The following is a 24,489-nucleotide window of genomic DNA, read 5'->3' on the forward strand; positions in this document are numbered from 1 at the left end:
GCGCTGCCCCCGAACCCCTACTGGGGGACCGCTGGCCCTTGGACCCCCCAGCTGGGGGAGATCGCCCCCCCTGGACCCCCAAAGGGGGGAAAGTCCCCCCCGCACCCCCCCGTGTGGAGGAGTGTACAAACTTCCTGGGGTATACATCCAGCTGAAACAAAGACCTCTGAACAATCATGCTCCACACACAACAATATCCCACTTGGAGAATGATTGTAGCAACTCCACCGCTGCTTCATTTGCTGGACAACCAATCCTCTTTGGACCTGGCTATTTCTCATATTCATCGTCATCCTTGAAGACCAATTAAAACTGAGCATGTTCTCAATTTCTCCCTGGTTACAACTTTTGTTAGCATGTCTGCAGGATTCTGGCTAGTGTGTATCTTTTCCAGCTTCAACTCTCCATCTTCCAACACTAATCATATGAAATGGTACTTGAGTTGTATGTGTTTAGTCCTGGAATGAAATGCTGAGTTCTTTGCAAGATGAATGGCACTTTGGCTATCACTGTATAACGTGCCCATATCATACTCCTTACCCAAGTCACCCATTAACCTTTGTAACCAAATCATTTCTTTACTAGCCTCTATAGCAGCAACATACTCTGCTTCTGTTGTTGAAAGTGCAACAACACTTTGGATTTTTGAAACCCAACTGACAGCTGTTCCACCAACAGTAAATACATATCTTGTAGTGCTCCTCCTATTATCTGTGTCACCTGCCATATCTGCATCAACATATCTCTGTAGAGAAATGTTTGAACCACCAAAGCATAATGCTTGATTTGTGGTACCTTTAAAATATCTGAGAATCCATTTCACTGCCATCCAATGTTCCTTTCCTGGATTGTTCATGTACCTGCTTACAACTCCCACTGCATGTGCAATATCAGGCCTTGTGCAGACCATTGCATACATTAAGCTTCCAACTGCTGATGCATATGGAACTTTAGACATATAATCCATGTCTTCATGGGTCTTTGGGCACATTTCCTTACTAAGTTTGAAATGGCTAGCAAAAGGAATACTAACTGGTTTTGCATTGTGCATATTAAATCTTTTCAACACCTTTTGTATGTACTCATTCTGAGACAATGTTAATTTGCGATTTTTCCTATCTCTAGTGATTCTCATACCAAGGATTTGTTTTGCAGCTCCGAAATCCTTCATTGCAAATGTATTTGCCAATTTTCTTTTGAGCACATTTATTTCCTGCATGTTAGACCCTGCAACAAGCATGTCATCTACATACAATAACAAAATAATATAGCTGCCATCATTTTGCTTTTTCAGATAAACACAATGATCAGAGTGACATCTAGTATAACCTTGTTCAGACATAAACTTGTTAAATTTTAGATATCACTGCCTTGGAACCTGTTTTAAGCCATACAAGCTCTTCTTAGCCCATAGTATCTCTCTCTATAGTGCAAGCAAGCGGCCTAAGTTATCTATCACCAATATGGTGGTGGGTGGGAAGACCACACTATTTAGGGGAATACAAAATGAAGGAGCTTGAAATGCATCCCTTCCCCACCCAATAATATGGGATAAAGTCTCGCGAATTGTTATTTATTCGCCCATTGCTTTGCTGTTCCTCGACCGTTAGTTCCTTGACTTAGCTCATAACCTCTATTCATTAGAGGACTGGGCACCTTCATTATCTTTTCTTACAGTATTAGTTTGCTACTGAACCAAACAAGAGAGGAGCAATCTGAACTATGAATGTAGAGATCATCTACGTAATATGACTACTGGGCCAATCACTCCACTTCGTTCCTACCCAACATGGTTCGAAAATTGAGTATTATTACGTATATAATACGACTAATGAGTGAATGTGGATAATACCACAAATGAGTGAATGAATGAACGGAGTGCAGTGAGTGGCAACACCAATTAGTTCATGGGAAACTAACCAACCCCACCCGTAAATTTATCATTATGCGACCGGGTCCGAAGGATATCAAACTATCAATAGGGGGACTCGACTGATAGGGAGATCGACCACCGGGAGAGCGACCTATATCTATAATATGAGGACCTTGATGCGCTCGACCGTTAGGCGAGAGGGAACAAACTCACCCTTGAAGAAAACATCCTATCTAGGTTCGGTTGTCCACAAAATATTGTGACTTATAATGCTAAGGCTTTCAACTCATTGAGGTTGGTGGATTTCTGTCAAAAGTATAACATCATATTAGGGAATTCCTCCAAGTATTATCCACAGGGAAATGGCTAGGCTGAGTCTTCTAACCAAAATCTCCTGAGGGTAATCAAGAAGGCACTTTAAGACAACACAAAAACATGGGATTCTCATCTCAGATATGTACTATGGGGAGATAGGATTAGCATTAAGAGGGCCAAAGGAAAAATACCTTTCCATTTATTTTATGGCATGGAGGTAGTGCTTCCTATCTAGCTGGAACTACCTATCATGAAATTCTTGCAGGATATAGTGGCAGAGCCAGACATGATCAAGAGGAGGATAAATAAGCTGGTGGAGGTACAAGAATAGAGTAATCAGGTATATGACAGGTTTAAAGAATATCACCATTGGATAAAGAAGATCTTATATAAAAAGGCCAAGCCAAGGAAGTAAGAAAGAATCAAGTGACCCTTCGGAGATTCAATGTATTTCTTCCCTAAATGTTGGTGTTGTGTTCATTCTTTACACTATCTCTAGTTACCAACATGATACCGGAGCTATCCGTCTGGTGGGGGAAGCTAGCCTGTTATATGAACCCAAAAACATGGAAAAAGGGCGTACCCAGAAACGTGGAAAAGGGGGCACTCTAGATAAAAAGAAATAAAGTAAGTGTTCCGCTTTCCCAAAATATCACGGCCAAACCCACTATATACATCAAAGTGAACAGGGTTTCAACCTGACTGATGCGGGGAATGGTACCTTTGTCAATCTTAAGCAATGTACTTAAGGCTTGGGACAACTAGGCCTGCTTTCCGTATTGAATGAATGAGCCATTCCTTCGAATGAAGGAGTCATGCGGAACTCGATAGACAACCACCAGCTAAATGAGAACTGTCGGGATAATGTGTAGATGGATGAGTGCCCTTCAGCAAGGGGACATCCTGCGAGCAACCTGGAGCATGGTGCGAGTAGAGGGTCCTTCAATAATCACGTTAAGTTCCTCCTTCGTGGGGCTTGTGGGGATTTGTTTTTGAGAGGAAGGGAAGGGCAGCCTCCTGAAAAGAAGTAGGTCGGTCAGAGGGCTGGGAGATGGCAAGATGTATCAAGATGGTCCAATATATTATCAATAGATATAGATCCATACCTATCATGGTCCTGAGGGAATGGGACGAGGTTTGCAACCTTTGTAGCCAGGAGAGGATATGAAAGAAGCACTGGATGATCAACTAGGGATGAACGGTTCACTTACCAACTGATATTTTCTTTGCTGGCCAACCACAACGAGCCTTTCTGACCATTATTCCGGAGCAGCAAGAGGATCTAATGCTGGGGACTAGTCATCAGCGGGATAGGCTAATGAGGGATTCAGGCATACATATCCGAAGATAAGCAAAAAGGAGATTACAACAGCTAGGGAATCCCCGGCATAGGAGGGATAGGCAATTCACGACTCGCCACCCGTCGTATCAACAACAGCTAATGGAGAGGGTGGGTAATTTGGTTACCCGACTTCAATGAGAGGTACGGATCGTGTGGTGGTCGCAGCAAGCTTTCCATCTATTCCAGCTAGAGCAGCAGTACTAAAAGGTCGGGTTGGACCGGTTGGTGGATATTCCCTTCAATCGGTAGGGGAAGGAGATGACAGATTCGTATCGAATGTTGAGGAAAGGGCATCCGTTTACGGCGTGGGATAGAGCGTGGTGAAAGCTGCTGGATCGTATCCCATCTCAGCTGGGGATCGGTTTGCGGCAAGGGATGCATAAGGTACTGCCGGAAAATAGAAGATGGCTAGAATTAGAGGAGCATCGAATCGAGATTAGTCCAACACTTATGGGTCAGGGGTATCGGTTCGTGATATGCCAGTAGATAATCCCTTCCTTGATTGGATAACCAGCATAGTGTTTTTGTTGTTCATTCCCCCTCGCCTATGGGATCGGATGGATGAGCGTGCTATCTTTTCTCGGGTTGGGTGGCAGATCAAATCATCAGCTTTTCGTCCAGACAATATCTATTGACAGCAGGAGATCCAATCCATTTTGATATGGCAGGTTGTCGATCGCATACTTTCTTTCTGTACCGCCTAACGACACTCCCAACTCATGAATGCTCAGTCCTTTGGCCTTCCTTAAGGTCTCATTAGGCACCTCAATTTTTCTAGGGCTTCCACTTTTGAATGAGGAGAATTGACATGGGAGCTAGTTCGGGTTTCATTTATTCCTATAAAAGGACTGTATTAGGGATGCATTAAGAAGGAAGAATTCATAGCAGAGTTATGCTAGAGGAATTAGATTGGAGAGTTAGGAAACCCTCATTCTTTTTCTTTGGATTTTGAGTTGGCAAAGCTGAGGCTCAAAAGTCACTCTATGCTTATTAGGCACCCACGATATCCCCGTGGTTTGGGAGGTCTGCACTGGTCACTTATTCATTTTCAAGTTTCTATTATATATATACTTATTATTATATGATGCACCCTACTGGTGCTTAAGCTCCTGCTGCCTCTATATCTGGAACTAGGGACGTAGTTACTGCATCTGTATCTGGACGAGATAAACAGGATATCGAACAAGCTATTGGACTGGCAGGGATACTTTACGAGGTGGTGGTTCTTAAACAAGATCAATTGGGATCAACGGATTAGAAAACGTCAAAGTAAATGACTGGGTAAACTACAATTATTGGTGCTACTTGCTGCCGATGGTGGTTCTTAATCAACGGGGGAGACTCGGTTAACAAGCTATCGAACTGGAAAGGATGCTCGCTCTGGAATTGGCTGAGATGTTGCTACCTTTGCCTCTCCTGCGCCTGGGACTCTATTTACTGCGCCTTGATCTTAGATTTGACGAGCCGAGCTTTTTTTTGGACCCGGCTCTGATTATATACGTAATATGAGCCCTCGCGCTTCGCTTGTGTTTGGTTTTTTCCCTGGGCTGGGGGAAGGACCGCATTAGAATGAATGGCTGTGCAGTGTATAGTGTCGCTTGTGGGGTCTGCACCTATGTGTCTATCCGCAAGCAATCATTATGGAAGAAAGCACTATTAGTTAGTGGTTGCCCGTTCCGTTTCATGCTCGTGACTGTCCCAGGCTGTAATGTAATGGTTAGATGTCATGAGATTTACCATCTGATCCACTCCTCTCTTTCTTTATAGTGCGTGTCTTGTCAATTGCGCACCCCGATATCCGTTACCCATCATTAATGCCCCAAGAATTCTCATCAGTTGGAACCCTACTAATAGCCATGTGCCAAAAATGGGAACAAGCTATGCTGCTACCTTTGCTTCTGGTTCAATTGCCAAAACTGGTGCTTATTCTGCTTGCTTTGCTCCAGATACCTTTGCCTTTGCTGGTGGCTTTGCTTGCTCTACTGGTGGTTATACTTCAGGTGGTGCTTAAACTGAATCAACTACTGGGTCTACTGCTGCTACTAGCTATGCTGATCAACTGCGTAATCGGGTTTCTGTAACACGGTATGGTACCTATATAGTGGTGCATATTGACCAGAGCTACGTATTGGCTAAGCTATATGCCTTTGTCCCTACCCTAGCTCCTGGGCTTTTTGGCGTCAAAACGCACCTTTTGTTTCTTATAACCGGTGGTTAGCTACAGCGCGACACATCACTGCTTCCTAGCTTCTAAATAGAAAGAAACCTACATTCAACAGCTACAAGGACAAACATAGAAAGATACCCGCGTTACAACCGACTGGTTATCTGAATTGAGCACAGAAGGAACAACGGGGCAGACCTGGGCAAGGTACTAGCTTTCGAACAAGATATGCATATAGAACCAGGTATCCAGATGCGAGTCTGATTACTAGGCCATTGTTGTGGGGAAAAGTATCCAACACGGAATGACCCTATCCCACTCTAAGGGTGACAGTTCCTTAGCAACAGCTGAAAGCAAAGCTATCTAAAGTTTCTTCTTTATGACATGCAAGAGATAAAAGGAAGAGATCCACTTACCGATGTCTTGTGCAAATGGTCGATCCAATCTCCTTTGATTGCCGCTTGCTCCCAGCTCCAAGTCTTTTCACGGGCCCAGCTATATGAGATCCTGCAAATAAGACAAGAAAAGGAAACTACAAGAAGCATGCATTCATAATTGATTCAAGGATTAGCATAAATCAAAGACGCAAGTAAGACAATACACTATTGAAACACATGCGAATAGAAGAACCTCAAATGCTTTATTAATATATGGAAGTAAGGTTCAGGCGGTGATACAACCATGAGAGGTCCAATCCAGCATCACCTTCCCGACGGAGAGAAATCTCTTATTCACCTCCCTCAAGCAATCACCCAATACTAACAACTGTAAACCAACAGCAATTCTTTGCACAAAATTCTGGCCTCTAGATCCCATGGGATGAGATCCTTATATAGAGTTTTGGAGTGAAGATAAGTCAGCTTGATGTGTGACTTGTTGTCCTCTTCAACTCCAGTTGTTCTTCAGTCCTTCACTCAGAGTTTCTGCCTTCCACTTGGAGTTTTAGAACCTCTTAACTCATCATTAGGCGAATCTTCTGATCCAAGTGTCAATTTAGAAGCTTCCTGGGCACTGGCACATTGAGAAAAGATTCCTCCACATGTCCAAGTACGCTCAGCGCAGGTAGCCTTTGTCCTACTTGCTCTGCAATGCAGGTAGCCTTTGTTGTACCTGCTATGCAGCGCAGATGCCTAGTGGAGCAGCTGCAATGATCCAAAACTGACCTGTTTTTGAGTGTTTTTAGTGGAGAACTGAACTATAGTGCTGTGGTTTGCTGACCTTGTTCCTCTAGGGGTAGGAACAACATGTTTAGGGACTTTGGATCCCTCAGATTATTGACATTTCATGCTCTATGCTGTTAGGCACAAAAATGTCTATAACAGTCGCCCCCTAAAGTATGAGGTCGTTTATCGGGTGAAATGCTTTATTAGGAGGATCCGAAGTTCATTCAATCGTCGGGAGGTGACCTGTAACAAAATACAATACAATACATTATCTTTTCATACTTTCTTTTCATGATCTAGCTGATGCGGGCATTTCCCATGCTCAGCTTTATAAATACATTTGCTGTACATAAACAGACGATCGTCTGATAATTATCTGCTTTTAATTATCATCCTTTTAGTAGGATGATCATCTGCTGCACATGTCTATGTTTTTATCTCCTGAATATATATCGCAGCCCGGATGGATGAAACTAGATCCGGGGTCTTCAAACTTCCGATCTTCACACTAAGTACAAGTCGATCCATGTGAGAATTTCTTGAAGTCGAACATGGAAAGACATCGCTTGATTACCAGTCAATAATGTAAACCGTTAACAAGCGCGACAGGAATCACCGATAATGATGATGACCCTCAAGGTACTACAGCACAATTCACGTGGCGTGAATATAGGATCTGATGTCGAACACCACGCAAAGTCTTTCGGTCGAAGGTCATTAATGTATACCTATCGCCGGAGGTGAGAAACTTGCCATTGAGGCATGCAAGCTTCAAAGTACTGAGGGGGTGTTCCTAGATCAACTTCTTGGATAATGAGCTGATGTCGACAAGAAGCGATCCATCAAAGGAGGGCCTTAATGAATCCCACATCAGTGACACGGAACGGAGCTAGTGATGATGGTGAAAACGATCTGTGAAATATGATTCAGGGTGGCGGTCATGGAAGGATGAAAGATGATGTATGGTAGTGGATGGGACCCGGTTGACACTTTCTGAATGACATCTCTTGAACATATAACGACACTGATGTGATGGATCGGTAGCATTACCCCATGTATGGATGGTATGGCGAGACCATGGTGAAGGGACCGGTGAATGATAATAACCCAACCCGATATTTACGGAGGCAAAAGTGTCATGTCCAAGAGCGACCTGCTACCATTAAGCTTTGAGGTTCTTCCCAATTTTTCCCCAGTCATTATTGACCAGTACCTCTTTATTTTTTTCAAGCTTGAGGAGGATAACATATGCTTGATCTATAACCTGCCCTTCGGGCAAGCCCATCGCTACGTTTTTAATGAGCTTAGCGATAGGGAAACTCGTTCTCGTCTAAAGACAAGTTTGTCGCTATCTAATATTTTTAACGAGCCCAGCGACAACGACAACTCGGTCCTTTTCATTTTTAGAGAGTCTGAAAAGGGTACATAAAGTGGACTCCAGGGGTCCTTTTTCGTCATCTAATCCCTTAAGTCCGAAAAGGTATAAAACAATACAGAAGGGATGAATGTTCGATATCTTTATCGAGCCGAACTAGACAAGCGCTCGATCTTTTTGTGCAATAATCCCTCAGGTCCAAAAAGATTAAAATCTAGAGGAGGGATAGCTCTTCCGGTCCTTTTAACGAGCTGGAAGGCCAAAACTTGGCAAACTTTTCATATTTTACGAGTCATTGAAAAGAGCTCAAAGAAGACTCGTCTTTTGAGGAACGAGTGATAAACAGGGATAGCAACAGATTCCAGGTACAGGTTGGAATTTTCCAATCACGGCAGTATTACAAGGATGGCTAAGTGGGATCACTCTTCGCAGCTGTTCCTCAAAATAGGTAAACAATCAAGTGGATGTGAATGATCGGCCAAATGAAAGGTGGAGGTGACGGTGCACAAACACGACCAAGGCTTTTATGGCTGATGATTTTAAGGTCTCAAATGGTTATTTACCAGTTCATTTTTTCCAGTGAGCTTGAACTCTGGGGGAAGCTTGCTCACAAGCTTAACATTTATTTTTTAACGAGCATGAACTTCCGCATTAAAACTGCTCGGGTCTTGCGTTTATTTTTTAACGAGCATGAACTTTGCCAAAACTGCTCGTTTTTACCAGTCATAAAGTAGGAAGGTCTCATGGAAGATCGATATTTTTTAAGGAGCTTCATCTTCCTACGTATTGCTCCATACCCTCTCTTTGTGCAAGCTGGGTATCGGCCCATCCTACGGGTTAGAGGGGTTAGTCCTACCTAAAACTAAAAAGCCGCCCGCGCTTGCATTCCAAGAGGTTTGCATGCCCCCAGGTGTAAGTCTAACTTCAAGGTCGCCCCTACTTATCCGTCAAAAACCTTTGTTTTCAACAGGTGAGGCTTACCTCTTTCAGGTTACCCAAAGATTGTTCTGCTAATCTTTCAAACAGAAACTTTCTTCGGCGATGTCTATCATTAGGTTATCCAAAGATGGTTACAATCTGTGGCAACAACAACGTCTCTATCTTTGGGGGGCTGCCCCTACTTATCCTTTAAAACATTTGTTTTAATGGGTGAGGCTGGCCTTTTACCCAAAGCCGGTACCTACTTGCTGCCACAAACGGATCCCCTTCTTTGGTAGAGCCTACCTATTTAGACAAAGGTGAATGACGTGACTAACGTCAGACACTTAACTTTAACAAGAGAATCTTATTCCAGAACAACCTCACCCCTAACAGCCCCTTCTGAGAGTCCAACTCTCTCTTTGTCTTCTTGTCCTTCTTCTCCACGAAGATGGCTCAGAGGAAGATTCACAAAGATGAAGGAGGGGACGGGGTACGGACTAGTCATATTCTCCCGCGGAAATTCTACTTTACACCCAAGGTTTTTTCTGCCTCCAGAGCAGACCAGGATGCATGCCCCCTGGGCTCCTGCGTTCCTTTCCCGAATCACTCGCATTCATCAGGAAGAAGAACCGGGGGAAGAGACCTTTCTTGATCAAATAGATCATTTAGGGTACGTATGTGACTATTGACAATGTGTGATCCCGGAAATGAAAGTTGGTCTACGAGCTTGACCATTCTTCCTTCGTATGGAAAACACATTATTCGAAAGAGTGAGGAGACTATTGCTTCCATGCAATATATGTAGTCTCGTCCAAGGAGTAGGTTATAATCCAAGGGTCCTTGGACGACCATCAAATTCATCTTGACAGCCTTCCCTTTCAAGGTAATAGGCACATTAGGCAGAATCCCTAATGGTCGACTGGTTCCTTTGTCAAAACCCGAGAGACGCCTTGTCTCGGGCAAAAGCGTCGGGCAACCCAGTGCTTTCCAAGCAATAGAGGACATGATACTCACAGATGCCCCTTCATCAATGATAGTTCCAGCCATCACCATTTTGTATATTTGGACTATAATTCTAAATGGTATACTGGCTGGTAACCGGGGTCTGCCTAGTTGGTTCCAATCAAAGGACACAACCAGGTTGCTTGGTGGTGGGACCGAATATACGGCCGGGTATGATCCTGGCGAAGCTCCTTCCTGCGATAAAGGAGTGGGCACCTTGCCCTGATGTTCACCAGAATCGGTGTTGATGAAAAGAATATGGACGGTGCCATCCTTATTCTCTTCGGTAGGGGTGTCAACTGAAGATGAATCCTCAGTGACTGTGGTATTTGAAGATGAAACTTCTGAAGGGAGAACCGGGTCAACTGCCGTTTCGACCTTTGGACTTCCGTCCGGTCCGGATTCAGTAGGTTCACTTTCAGTGACTGACACTTCAGCTGGCCCTCTGAGCAAGACAGCTGTATTTTCGACCAACGAAGGACTTGGCGCGAGTTTTTGGGATCCAGGAGGAAGTAGCAACGGTGCAACCGGTTGATCTTCCAAAACTCTCTTGGCTTCGTCTAGAAAGGGACAACGGCGGAGGGTGTGATTGCCTTCACACAATTCGCAGGAGGATGTCCATCCTCTTTGTCGTCTAGAACCTTCACATTTGCTGGTCGACGGTAAGCATTCAACCTGACTGTCAGAGGTTGACGCTTCCGAACTGTGCAAGCGAGGGGACCAGTCCCTTAGTATCCGGGGAATACTGGGACAATCACTGTGGAAGTGGTTCCCTCTACATATGACACATGGCGACTTGGGCCCGGTCCGTGCTGTGTGTGGATTTCCGTTAGATATCTTTTGCTTGCCCCCAGCCGCCTTTGACTCCTTCTGCTTCTTTTCTTTCTTCTTCTTTTCCTTCTTCTTTTCTATGGGAGCTCCGCCTTCGGCGGCTCGACCCTTCGAAGAGAAAGGATCGGATTCCTTCTTCCTCTCCCTCTTCTCTACGGGAGCACTGCTTTCAGTGGCTCGCCCCTTCGAAGAGGAAGGATCGGAGGAAGATTCATAAGAAGTGGAGGGCTGGGGGATAGCGCTAGACTGGTCTAACTGTTGACTCGACTGTTCAGGAACCGTGGTGGTCTGAACTACAGCGGTTGAGAATAGCCAAACTGGCAGGCCAATTGTCAGTCCTGGAAGCGACAATGTGGCCATGTGGGGCGCACCAACTTCTCCCCAAGAGGAGAAAGGGCTAGGGGTCCCCCCCTGTGGGATCCCTTGGTTGGTGTGTTCCATGTTCTCAACTTTAAAGATCAACGTAGGAATCAAGGGTAATTATGTTCCGTTTAAGATGAATTTTATATGACGACGCTTTAGACACAACTTGCTTTTTCACTTTTTAAGAGTCGAGAAAAAGCTAAAGATGACTCTAGTCTCCTTCGATGTATTAACGAGCCCGAAGTGACAAATGCTCGGATGGACTTTTTCAGTTATAGAGTTTGAAAAAGGCCAAAAGAAACTACTCTGGAGTTCTAGGCAAGGGTGTGCCAAACCTTTCATGAAACCACAGAATATGTTTTACGGTACGAGTGGTCGATCTTCGTGAATGCTGTGTTCACTGCATCGCGATCAGTAGGGCGGCCGACACGGCTTCCTATGGATAAAGGCTTTGTTCCTATAGGGGTCCCCCAATATACGCGACGGTACGCGGGGGCACAAATCCGTATTAGTGCTCTCGTCCCTCAGGAGGAATCACCCACCTTCGTAGAGATCGATAGTCACTATGTTTAACGACGCCGGTTCACGTCTCTACCTAGACCTCTACTGTGTGTCGTTATATTTCAATGCGTTGTTAGATAAATTCAGTTATTTTTAGGTTGATCTTGCTTAGCAGTTTGCCTTTATGGATCACCACGTGATGTATGAGACAACTCCTAAATGCAGTCTAAGAATGATAAGCAAGCTTTTTCAATTCTTTCAACTTATGAAAACCTTAACTACTGAAGGAAAAGAAAGACATCATCTTTTCAAACAGATCATAGAGCACACACTGATGCACTTTTCCTAAATCGACATGCAAACTGTCAAAATGCACATGCACAATGCAAGTATTTCTTTTCTTCTCTCTTAATGTTTGGTGTATGACAAAAAGAAAGCTGTTGTACGATTTCGAATTCAACTTCAAGCGAAAGCAAACAAGTATTTGTCCAATAATCAAAAGAACACCTTAAGATTCACTCGTTTCAAACACAAGAAATACTGAAATTTGAACCATATAACGAAAGCAAATGCTCAAGTAGCTATGAACAGCAATAAACTAGCTCTTAGAATCACAATGACACTTTCTCACAGGTCTAGATCCAAGAGGTCACAGCAAGACTAGTTCACTTTCGCTATGGGAAACTGTGAATGCAAGCAAGAAATACAATAAGAACAATCACGGTTTCAACATACAACTGAGGCGGAATGAGGGCAAAGAAAGGTAGTTTCAGTTGGGTACACAGGTTGACAACAGGCTGCAAAAACAATACTGAAAACTGGGCAACAGACAGTGGAGAATCCAAATTGCACAAAGCAAAACTGGATCAGCGCAGGTGCTGCACTGTCAATCTGAGATGCAGCGCAGGTAGCCCCTTCGGGACCTGCGTTGCAGTGCAGGTAGCCTTTGTTGCAGCTGCACTGATGAGACAACTTACGTCTCTCTCAGATTCCGGGTCACAGTTTGCTAAAAAATGAGCGGTTTTTGGCCAAATCAGAAGCTATCAGTCAAGTATACTCTAGAGGATGATTAAGGAAGATGAACACTATCACAAAGAGCTAAAAAGAGTCCTTGTGGATCAGCTTTTTAAATCATGAACATGCCCAGCACTGGGCTAGAGTAGCTGCCCTCTACTTTGCATTCGAAGGATTCGAATGCAGTTCGATTCGGTACTCCCTTTGTTCAAGAGATAAATAGCAAGAATACACAAGCTACCAACAAGACACGATCCCCAGCGGAGTCGCCAGTCTGTTGTGGGGAAAAGTATCCAACACGGAATGACCCTATCCCACTCTAAGGGTGACAGTTCCTTAGCAACAGCTGAAAGCAAAGCTATCTAAAGTTTCTTCTTTATGACATGCAAGAGATAAAAGGAAGAGATCCACTTACCGATGTCTTGCGCAAATGGTCGATCCAATCTCCTTTGATTGCTGCTTGCTCCCAGCTCCAAGTCTTTTCACGGGCCCAGCTACATGAGATCCTGCAAATAAGACAAGAAAAGGAAACTACAAGAAGCATGCATTCATAATCGATTCAAGGATTAGCATAAATCAAAGACGCAAGTAAGACAATACACTATTGAAACACATGCGAATAGAAGAACCTCAAATGCTTTATTAATATATGGAAGTAAGGTTCAGGTGGTGATACAACCATGAGAGGTCCAATCCAGCATCACCTTCCCGACGGAGAGAAATATCTTCTTCACCTCCCTCAAGCAATCACCCAATACTAACAACTGTAAACCAACAACAATTCTTTGCACAAAATTCCGGCCTCTAGATCCCATGGGATGAGATCCTTATATAGAGTTTTGGAGTGAAGATAAGTCAGCTTGATGTGTGACTTGTTGTCCTCTTCAACTCCAGTTGTTCTTCAGTCCTTCACTCAGAGTTTCTGCCTTCCACTTGGAGTTTTAGAACCTCTTAACTCATCATTAGGCGAATCTTCTGATCCAAGTGTCAATTTAGAAGCTTCCTGGGCACTGGCACATTGAGAAAAGATTCCTCCACATGTCCAAGTACGCTCAGCGCAGGTAGCCTTTGTCCTACTTGCTCTGCAACGCAGGTAGCCTTTGTTGTACCTGCTATGCAGCGCAGATGCCTAGTGGAGCAGCTGCAATGATCCAAAACTGACCTGTTTTTGAGTGTTTTTAGTGGAGAATTGAACTGTAGTGTTGTGGTTTGCTGACCTTGTTCCTCTAGGGGTAGGAACAACATGTTTAGGGACTTTGGATCCCTCAGATTATTGACATTTCATGCTCTATGCTGTTAGGCACAAAAATGTCTATAACAGCCATATAGTGCACATAATCCGTAAGCCTATCATGATCTTCCCTCTTCGGCGGGGAGTAGGCCACCGCCGCCATCTGAGCGTGGGACACCACTAGCGAGGGCATTATATTCTGCAACTCCTGTCTGCTAATTACTCCCACCCACAACCATCTGTGCGAGCGCCAATCAATTGATCGATCTGCTGCGTCTTTAGGTAATAATAAGGTGAGTTGTATTCAAGAAGCGCATAGGGAGCAAGCCGTCCCCTATTTTGAAAGAAATTCCAGCAGGCAGCCCTGAGCGATGTTTAGTTAATAGTGGGAATCTTTAGTCGATATGTTAGTTAGTAGTGGGAATAATTAGAAGCCAAAAGGATAATTGCACGAGAGCGAGAGCCATATTGAGAAAGAAACAATGCAAAAGCGCGGATAGTAGTACCGGCCGTGCAAAAAAAGCTCTGCGATCTGTTCAAGGGTGGGATGAAAAGGAGGGGAAAGCTGCTGGTGTAAGCCATTAGTCATGCAGACCGCTGCTAGTAGAGGCTGGAGAGCCCTGAAATAGTAGTTAACCCCCATCTAAGCTAAGAAGTCTAGAGGAGCAGGCGGCCCCAACGAGGTCATACTAGCCAAGACAAGGTACCCACATGGAGACTTATATAGATTGAAACACGTCAATCAGTCTTTAGGTATAATAAGTCAAAGAATTTTGAAACAAGTTCAAAAGGGTGCACATCTTCGGTGTATAGTTCAAGTTGACATAAAAGATATCAATGGGTTGGGGTGGGATAAATAATGGGTACGTCCCCGGCGAAATGTCCCTATGCCTCCGTGAATATTCATAATTGTGTCAAGTAATAATGAATCAAAGTGAAAGCCACAAGTCAACCCGCAAGAGTGGACCTCATAGGTGATGGTAGTAGGTCGAATGGAATAACCGCTAGAAGGCATCACAAAATCTCAATCAATGGCAGTCTTTAACGATTATTCATTTCTTCATCGAAGCACGTCGTTAAGAGATCTCATCATTGCTAAAAAGTAAAAGGATGGGCAACTTATGATGGATGTGATATAATGGGTGAATTACGTAACGGGTGTATAAGGGCAAGTTTAGGGTGGGTGAGAATACAGGTGACCGATGAATACCCGATGGAAGGTAAACAGATGGAAGGTCGAAATCAAGAGGAGAGCCCCAACATGGAATGGAATTCTTACAACATAGTTAACCCTTGCCCAAATTGAGATCAAGATAGATACCTAGCAGATCTAGGTCCAGATTCAGTGATATATTATGTTGTGCTAGAGTCTGCACCTATATCCCAACATTCATCCATGCTTTAAACCCCATGAAATGAGTAAGCATCTCCCTATATACGTCAATCTTGATTTGGTGCTAGTAATGGTGGTGCCTCCGCCTTAGATGCTGTTGTTGGCTCGGATACTAGCTCAGATGCTGCTGGTGGAACTGCTGCTGGCTATGGGTCTAAATATCTTTAGCTGCTTCTATCCCACAACCTTTGCTTATCATTTGATGGAAGAAAATCGTACACAAGCAAGAAATAGAATTGGGCCTTCGCAAATGGAAGTCAATAGGATAGATCAAAGGGTAGTTAGGCCCAATCTAGACCGAATTCCTAGTCCTACAGAAGCCTAGTTCATGTCATGCCACACATCCAATCCGACCGAGGAAATCTCGCAACAATCGTCAGTCCGTCACGTGTCATATCAGGTAGCACAGGCGTTATCCAAACCTACCAACATCGCATCAAGCAGGCTGCACCAAGGAAAGTTGGATGGAAGTCATCCTGCTGTTACTAAACTAAATAGGCCTCAAGACCATCACACACATGTGAGCGAGATACCCTGGAAGCCAGACTCAATTCACCCTTCAGGCATTAGGGAAGGGATGGCACGCGCAGATAAAATACTCGGGGATCTAGGTTGATCTGAAGACCGTACACGAGATACATAGGCAAGGTGTTAACCGAGAGATAGCATACATAAAGTTGGTTGGGAAGCAGCAGTATTGAATGATTATTAAGTAGTCATGGATTCTTCGACTTGCCTTACAATATTCTATTAGGAAGACCATGGATTCATGAAAGGAAAGCAATACCTTCCACATTACATCAATGTCTGAAATATGAATATGAGGGCCAGACCTACAACATTCAGGCTGATAAGGAGCCATTCAAGTATTGTAGGGTCATAGAAGCCCAAATTACTAAACCAAACCTATGTAAACACTTAGCCGAAGGAGGCTCATCGGTCATAGCACTTGATATAGAAATATCCAAAGATAGGGAAGAAACATTCCATGTAGGGGAATATAGTCAGGCCAACACCCCTCATCAATCCAATCAACCTGACCCTGCAGCTGCTAATGAATGGGATCTCTTAGGAAATAGAAAGTCCCTTAGTATCCCCAGTGACCTCCTGATCCACCTAGCCCACCTTTTAGTATCCCTCCAGAATGAGAAAGTTAGATATCCATAGACTGAACTCCTAGGGGTCCATGGGAGTCTTCTTTTTCCACAAATCTTTTTGATATAACCAAACTACCTTCATCTCGTACTTTAGTAAGCCAACAATGTCTAGGTGAAATGACAACAAAGGAAAGAAGGTGCAAATAGGGACTTGTTCCTTTATTTGTACCGGTGATGTTAATGATGAAAAGATCACTAGTAAAAAAAACTACATCAATATGCCTCTTGTTACCTGTCTTACATATATCCTTTGCCAAAACAAATGTTGGCCGGGCTACCAAGGAAATGGGATAGGACTTCATTATAAAGGCATGAAGGAGCCTATCGAGGTAGAGGTTTGGCCTAGAAGACTAGGAATAGGCTTTATTTTCAACAAAAATGAACCTGATCCATTTTCAGACATTGATGACCTCTTAGATGAAGATTTGTCTTTAGACTCTTACCTTAATTGAAACTTTTGTGATAACCAATCTAATGCTAGCACTGTTTTGGTCTACAAAATAGATTGGAATGATGACAACATATTTGACCATGTCCAAGTTATCTTCATAGAAGTACCCACAGAGCTCCTAGAAGATAGCTCGATAAATCTACTATCTCTAGTCCATCCTGAACTTCTAGACCCCAAAATCCCTAGTCTAATTCCCTTAGATACATTGTAGAATGAATAAGCCATCCTTGTCTTCTAAGGACAATTCGTCTCTCTTGATTGAAGAAACTATTTACATAAATTTAAGAACTCAAGAGGATCCTAAAATCCTGAAACTAGGAAAGGTTCTATTGGTGCAAAAATAAGAGACGTACAGTCAACTCTTGATTGAGTTTAGTGATGTGTGCGCCTAATCCTATGCTGATATGCTGGGTATAGATACCACTCTTATAGTACACCACCTAGTCGTCTCGAGGCCAAGCCGATCAAGTAGAAGTTGTAAAAGATGCATCCAAAAGTGGCTCTTCTAGTCAAAGAGGAGCTTCAAAAAATGATCGACATGTTGTCGACTATTCTGATTGGATCTCTAACATTGTCCCTTTAGCCAATCAAACTGGAGGTATAAGGATATGTACTGATTTCTGAGACATTAACAAGGCATGTCCTAAGGATGACTTCCTGCTACCCAACATGAACATGATAGTTGATTCCACTGCAGGGTATGAAATGCTATCTCTTATGAATGGTTTCTCTGGGTATAATCAAATTTAGATAGCCGGGTCAACATAAGACTTTTACGACTCCATGGGGACCTTCTATTAAAAAGTAATGCCATTTGGGATCAAGAATGCGGGAAAACCTCTCAGAAAGTCATGACGCATATCTTTCACGATCTTATGCATGAAATTGTCGAGGACTATCAAAGTCGATGATATTTTAGGAAAATCGGTCAATAGGGAAGACCATCCCAAGACCTTAGGAAGATCTTCAAAAGATTAAGATCATATAAGGTCCGTCTAAACCCCGTGTGTTTTCGGAGTCATATCTGGAAAAATATTAGGGTTCATTGTGTCTAGGCGAGGCATAGAAGTAGATCCTTATCAATTCAAGGCCATTACAGACATGTCTCCTCCAAAAAACCTTAGACAACTAAGAAGCCTTCAGGGTCAAGTCCGAGCCATCAGGAGGTTGATCTCCCAATTAGCTGACAAGTACAAACCTTTACGAAACTCTTTCAAAATGATGTTGCATTTAGCAGCCTTGAGCGAAATAATAATTAGAAGACGATGAATGCAAAAAAGCTGGATATAAAGATGTATTTTATATATCCTCCTGTCCTTATCCCTCCTAAACCCAATCAATCAACCCTTGCTGCTCTACATAGCTACAACTGAGAACACCTCGAGAGATCTATTGGCACAATATGATGACCAGGGCAAAGAAAGATCTATCTACTATATCAGTAGAACGTTAGTAACCTATCAAATAGGATACACTCTCTTGGATAAGTTGTGCCTATCAATCGTCTTTGATTCACAAAAACTGAGGCATTCAATGCAGAGTCATAAGACTTTTTTTATTGCCAGAGTCGACCCTCTGAGGTACTTAATGTCCAAACCGCACTTGTCAAGAAGAACCGCTAAGTGGATCATGTTGCTTATTGAATTTGACCGAGTTAATTAGCCAAAAATAGGTGAAAGGTCAAGTTATTGTGGAAAAATTGGCGGATGCTCCTCTAGAGGATGATCGACCTATGAGCATCGAGTTTCCTGATGAGTCAATCTTGTGTATTGAGGCGGAACCTGGAGATGAGCCTGATTGGTATTTTTTCTTTGACGGTTCCAAATGTGTTTTTTTTTGTGCGGGTGCACGAATTGTCGTCATCACTCCCCAATATCAGCCTATCCCCTTGTCCTTAAAATCAGCTTCGGTTGTACCAAAAATATAGGTGAGAAAACCTTCATCCTCGGCCTTAGGGCCGCCGAAGCTTTCAATATAAAAACAATCAAAGTTGGGTAATACGTGCTCTCAATTGATTTTTCACCAAGTCGAGGTCTGTAAAACCAAAGATGAAAAGCTATTGATTTATTATATTCATTCACGTTTGTGGGAATCGATCTACCCATATTTCTCACTAACGGCGGTTGAGTGCCCGTCTCTTAATACGTGATTTGCTTATCCCAGAGATACAAATCCCGCTACCTAGCTAGACTTTCAATATTCACACTCGGGTAGGAATGATAAATATGAATCCCGCTCCTGCGCTGCGCGTGTATAGCTTCTTCGTTCGCACTAACCAAATATGGAGAGGACGGGTCATAAACCCCACCCTTTATTTTTGCAATCCCACCAATATCTCTCCACTTCACCTCATCAATCTCACCTTTCTTATATGAATAAGTTATATTTCAATCAATGAGGGCTGCTCAACCAATCCCAACTCCATTTCACCAATCAATGAAGGATATTTCTTTGCTCCCCTTTCATGAATTTCTTAATTCGATGGATTTGTTTCTGCTCGACCAGATAAGTCGTATTCTCTCTCATAGGAAAGGTTTAGCTCCACCAAGCGAGATGTATTCTGTCTCAACCCAACAGGAAGTCGTATTCTCCCCCAACCAAGTTCTTTTTCAATCAAGATTTTCGTTTAGTCGACGAGAAAACAGAGGTAGGTATGGATCCAACGGAGTTCAATACATATATTTGTCTTGGTAGGTGCTTGACTCACGACGGAGTGAATTCTTCCTCCAGCCTGCTGCTATATCCGTAGAGAAAATAACCCTATTGAATTGGTAAAGAAGGAACGAGTAATCGATCAAAATCAGGCCGGGTTGGCTACTCCTTATTCTTCCCATCCCCCTAACTAATTGATCGTTGCAAACCAATATAACTAACTACAAAAAGCTGGCACCGGCTTCACTACAACTATTTTGTATATAATAGAGTTTCCTGTTTTTCCAGGTAGCGTGCGTTCGTGATTCACCCCTTCCTACTTTTGCGTGTGCATCTCGGTCACTTCTACTTCGACAGATTCGGGAATCAAACCTTGTTGCAACATCTTGTTCAATCCTACTCTGGCGGTTGTAATTGGAGAAATTTTTGATCCAGTCATTCGGATCGGGAAGGATTAGGTCGGGCGTGACTCAATTTACCTTTTCTTAACGCTAGATTATTAACGCAGCTAGAAAAACGAAAGGGTGGGAGAGCTACATGGTCTGTCTTTTTTCCCATTACACTTGTCAATTTATGCACACATGAATGCTTTTACTGCTACCTGATGAAATTCTGTAATACAATAAGGTTAATGTTGGAATCTGGTCAAATGCTGGGGATCCTACCTACCTCCCTATAAGGTGACTGCTTGCTGTAACTACCTATGTCTTTTTACGATCAAACCACATCGTGATCCAATATCCACTGAACATGATCAAATAAATGGCGTTGCGATAAATAAGGCTCTCTCCTACGATTTACGAACTAACTGGGTTGACTCACGGTGGATTGGTCCTATCTAAACTGCTGATTTCCCACTAGTCCATTATAAAGAAAGTGATCTCCAAACCTACTTATTTCCTTAGTCCATCCCACCATCCCAACTAGGGGCCCTTACCTATCACATAGAATCATTTTTTGGATTCCCACTACTTATTCTTCTTCCCTTGGTTTGACTTCTAACCATCCGAGTCCCGACCTATCAACTAAACAAAAGAGGAACTGCTTCCATGATGATTAGATCACGAAAGAATTTTCAAAGGCAGGGAGAAACCGGAGGAGACTGCATGGGTATAGATACTTCCAGAGCAGAGGGAGCTTGTCTCGGTGTTGGAGGTGGGCTAATAATCCTATTTGAAGCTAATGATTCTATGTCCACCTACCTGATCGACCATACATTAACGCTGTTCCCACCCATCCCTTCTAAAGCTAATTACTCTTATCTGGAGCTCGATCGGGTTCTGTGGCTAATGAATCCTGCTAATAATCTAATGATTGAAATCCCAATGATCAACTGCAGACCAACCCTTCATAATCGACTATATAAGGCTACTTACTCTTAACTATAGTTAATGACTCTGGTTGTCTGTGGCACTCATGATTGATTCAACTAACCCAAAAAGTAGACTAACTTCTTTCCTAATATTGGTATTTCCGGATCTGCCTATTGGGATCATATGTAACTACAGAGCATGCAATCATGGAGGTTCCACCCAAGACCACTGGAAAAGTGCTTGGAGACAGAATAAGTGTCCTCGGATCATTACTAGCCTAGGAAGGTCAAGGTAGCTTAGCAGGAAAACTACGAGAAATAGGAATTCAAGGGGATGGTCAACACAACAGTTGGCTTCATATCCCTACATGATTATATAGATGAGGTGACTGTACAACAACTCAAGCCATCAAAGAAGGGGAAGAATGTTCAAATAGATTCAATGCCATTTCACCTAAGTTAGAGAGAAGTCATAACCATTGAGGATCATTGGTTACAACCCATTGAGGGATATTTTGATCAAGGGCTAGTACAACTAGAGCCTAATAGATATAAAGATGTAACCTCTGGGGTTCTCATAGAGATAGACAATGTGGGAGAAAGGAGGCCCTATCAAGCTTCCATCACTGGCAAACAAGCTAGATTGGGATGGACTTCTTCTACACCGGTAAAATCAAAGTGTATTCTAGATCCTCCAATAGTTCCAAACGCAGAAAGGGAAGAGAACACTTTGAAATGGTGATAGACTGGGGATCCCTAAATGCATATGCAGGAAAATATGACACATTCAAGCATCTATACTATGGAGGTAGCTGGAAGAGACAAAACAGTTGAAGGCACAACAACAAAAGGAATTCAATGGACAACTTCAAGCTATTCACATCCCCCCTCTGAGCTCATTGGAGGGAGAACAAAGTAGGTCTGTATTAAGTGGATTTTCTATAGATTTTGTAGACTGATATATCTACTAGCTAATGAATTATGAGACAAGGAGAAAATATATTACCAGGTGTGGAAGATATTGGAAGATAAAGAAGGGCACAATCTTCTACCCTGTTTTCTAGCTTTACTAATTGAGTTAAGGGGCGCCCCTCTATGGAAGGATACCTCTGAGTAACAGGGAGGCAAGACCTTTGTATAAAATAGCTTTTGTTGATCTGTGATGCAAGGAAGGCCACGCCCCATGCATGTCATTACCACAAAAGTGCTAATGTTGGAAGGCATATTAATCTACGTGGGCGTTCTAAGATTCACTTTCCTGGCTTTATTGTATTTCCAGAGAGCACTTTCTTGAGGGTGCCTCATTTGGATTTCTTTAGGGACAAAGTCACTCGACCAACGGGAGAGGGATTTATTTAGGTTATTTATTTAGTTAAGAAAGAAAGACTGGTAGGGGATTTCATTCCATTCAATAAAGGTATAACCTTTTTATAAGTGGCTTGCTGTTTTCAAATTCTTATTCTTATATAGGATGTCAATATTATATCAGATGCAGTTGGAACTCGAACTGAGCCAACCATAAGCTGCTTCTAGTCATCATATGTAGCAATGAATGGAACACAGTGGCACTAGAAGCAGTAGTTTCAAAAGAAGCCAACCATTGTTTCACCTTTCTTTCCCTTGACTAAATACAGGAATTTTTTTGAAATAAATAAATCAATACCTCTCCATGCCCCGTAAGTGGTGATTCTCTCCATCTCCAAGGGTTAGGGTGTGGAGTTCACTGCACCGACCCATTCCCCATCCGAGTCTCCCGCACTACTCAAGTGTGCGACTTCGTATGAGGACCTCCTTCCCTTCTACCCACTCTCCATTCACACAGTGTCCAAAGCGGAAGGGTAGGCAACATGTACCACGAGCCTTCTGTCCCACACATCTATCCAGAAGCAAGTGTAGTTCACCAGTTCCATCGAATTCACCTATCTCTCAGAAAAGATCGTGTGAGTGTGCAGTTATGACTCATTTGCTTTTCCATAGAATATATAAACCTAGTTCCCATTCCTCTCTAGTGCACTCGCTCTAGATCTCCGACACACAAGGGAGGATGTGGTAGGCCCTAGCCCCTGCATGCACATCTGTCTGATCATTTCGCTGGCATCTCGCATTCACGATACCTGTTTCACTGCCGCTCGAGGATGTAGTTGTAGATATGTCAAGCCAAGGGTGGCTCCATATCTCCTTCTACGACATGCTGTTGTCGTCGCCATATTCTATGTGTCACTTGGTAATCTCTTCCTCGCTGCGGGTCTCTGCAGCACCTACCTCCAGAAGAAAAGGAGGACTTCATTTAGTGACTCCGCGATCGCCCTCTAAACGATCAAAATAAGGTAGAGCTTGAAGATACGTTTTGTATTCCATTAGTTTCTTTGTGCCTCTAGTCGGGTGGGCACTGGTCTTTCCCCCTAAGAACCGTACATGCGAGTATCCCCACATGCAGCTCATGCCATTTTTTACTTACAAGGTAGGTGGGTGGTGATTGGTGAAATGTCCACTGTCTCCTGTGTGCGTGCTTGTTGTAAACTCGGAAGCAAATTGGCGTGCTGTTTGTTGTACCATAAACCTGCTCTATCTATTCATTGATCCATTTATAGGGCCGACCCCCCTCTTTTCCAACCAAGAATTGATCCCCCTTATCGCTCGGAAAAGGAATCGGCCCTCTTTTGATGGTCGAGTGATAAATCCATCTATTTTGGGAAAATAGAGCTTCCAATCCATCTCCTTAACAGTCGAGCCCTGCCTTCCTTGATGCTTTTTGGGTGGGTAGCATCGGTCGAGCAACTCCGTTCCTCACCCCCTAAATAAATGGATCAGTAGGCCTCTCCATTTCCAATGACCCAACCTCCCCTGGCTCTTTCACCATCCAGGCTTAGCTCCTCCCGCAAACAAATGATTTTCCTATGCTCTCGGCGCAGGCCTACCATGCTTCGCGCCTGCGTCGTTTTCTCCAGATGGTATTTTCCAGTAGTGCCTTCCTCCCCATTGGCTGCTTAGTATTTCAGGGTTGTCCCTCATGCATTTTGTTAGATAGGCTATGACAGGAACAAGTGTGATTGAATGGGGCAATAGGCAGGTCACACGTTCCACTGTGTTGAGATGATCGATCGTGGGGTGCAGGTGATGATAATCACCCCAGGGTATGCGCACCCCTGACGGGCACTCCAAGACCAGCGAATGCTTGTTCAGAGAAAACCCAGGCCAGGCACAACCAATCAACCAAGGTGGGGGATGTACCCCATTCCCCGTACCTACAGCGTGGATAACGAGGCCACCTTCACAACCCTCTCCCTTCTTTCCCTTGGGGGTGGTTCACCCCACTTGAGTGGCTCAACCGCCTTTTTCCCGGTGCTCATGACATGCTATGGAAGTGGCACACGCCACCCTTGCCAGGGGACCGAGTAGGGCATAGCTAGCGACATAGGAGACGACTAG

The 24,489-nt window shown here is 43.5% G+C and overlaps 1 pseudogene; it reads left to right on the plus strand.

Annotated features, from left to right (window-relative positions):
- The first annotated feature begins 5,397 nt into the window (after window positions 1–5,397).
- LOC149262690 (uncharacterized) lies at window positions 5,398–23,386 on the plus strand (annotated as a pseudogene).
- The last annotated feature ends 1,103 nt before the right edge of the window (window positions 23,387–24,489 follow it).

This window comes from Pinus tabuliformis, chromosome 6 (genome assembly GCF_031772625.1).
Source record: "Pinus tabuliformis cultivar Carrire ecotype Pingquan chromosome 6, CPIR1, whole genome shotgun sequence".
Classification (NCBI taxonomy): domain Eukaryota; kingdom Viridiplantae; phylum Streptophyta; class Pinopsida; order Pinales; family Pinaceae; genus Pinus; species Pinus tabuliformis.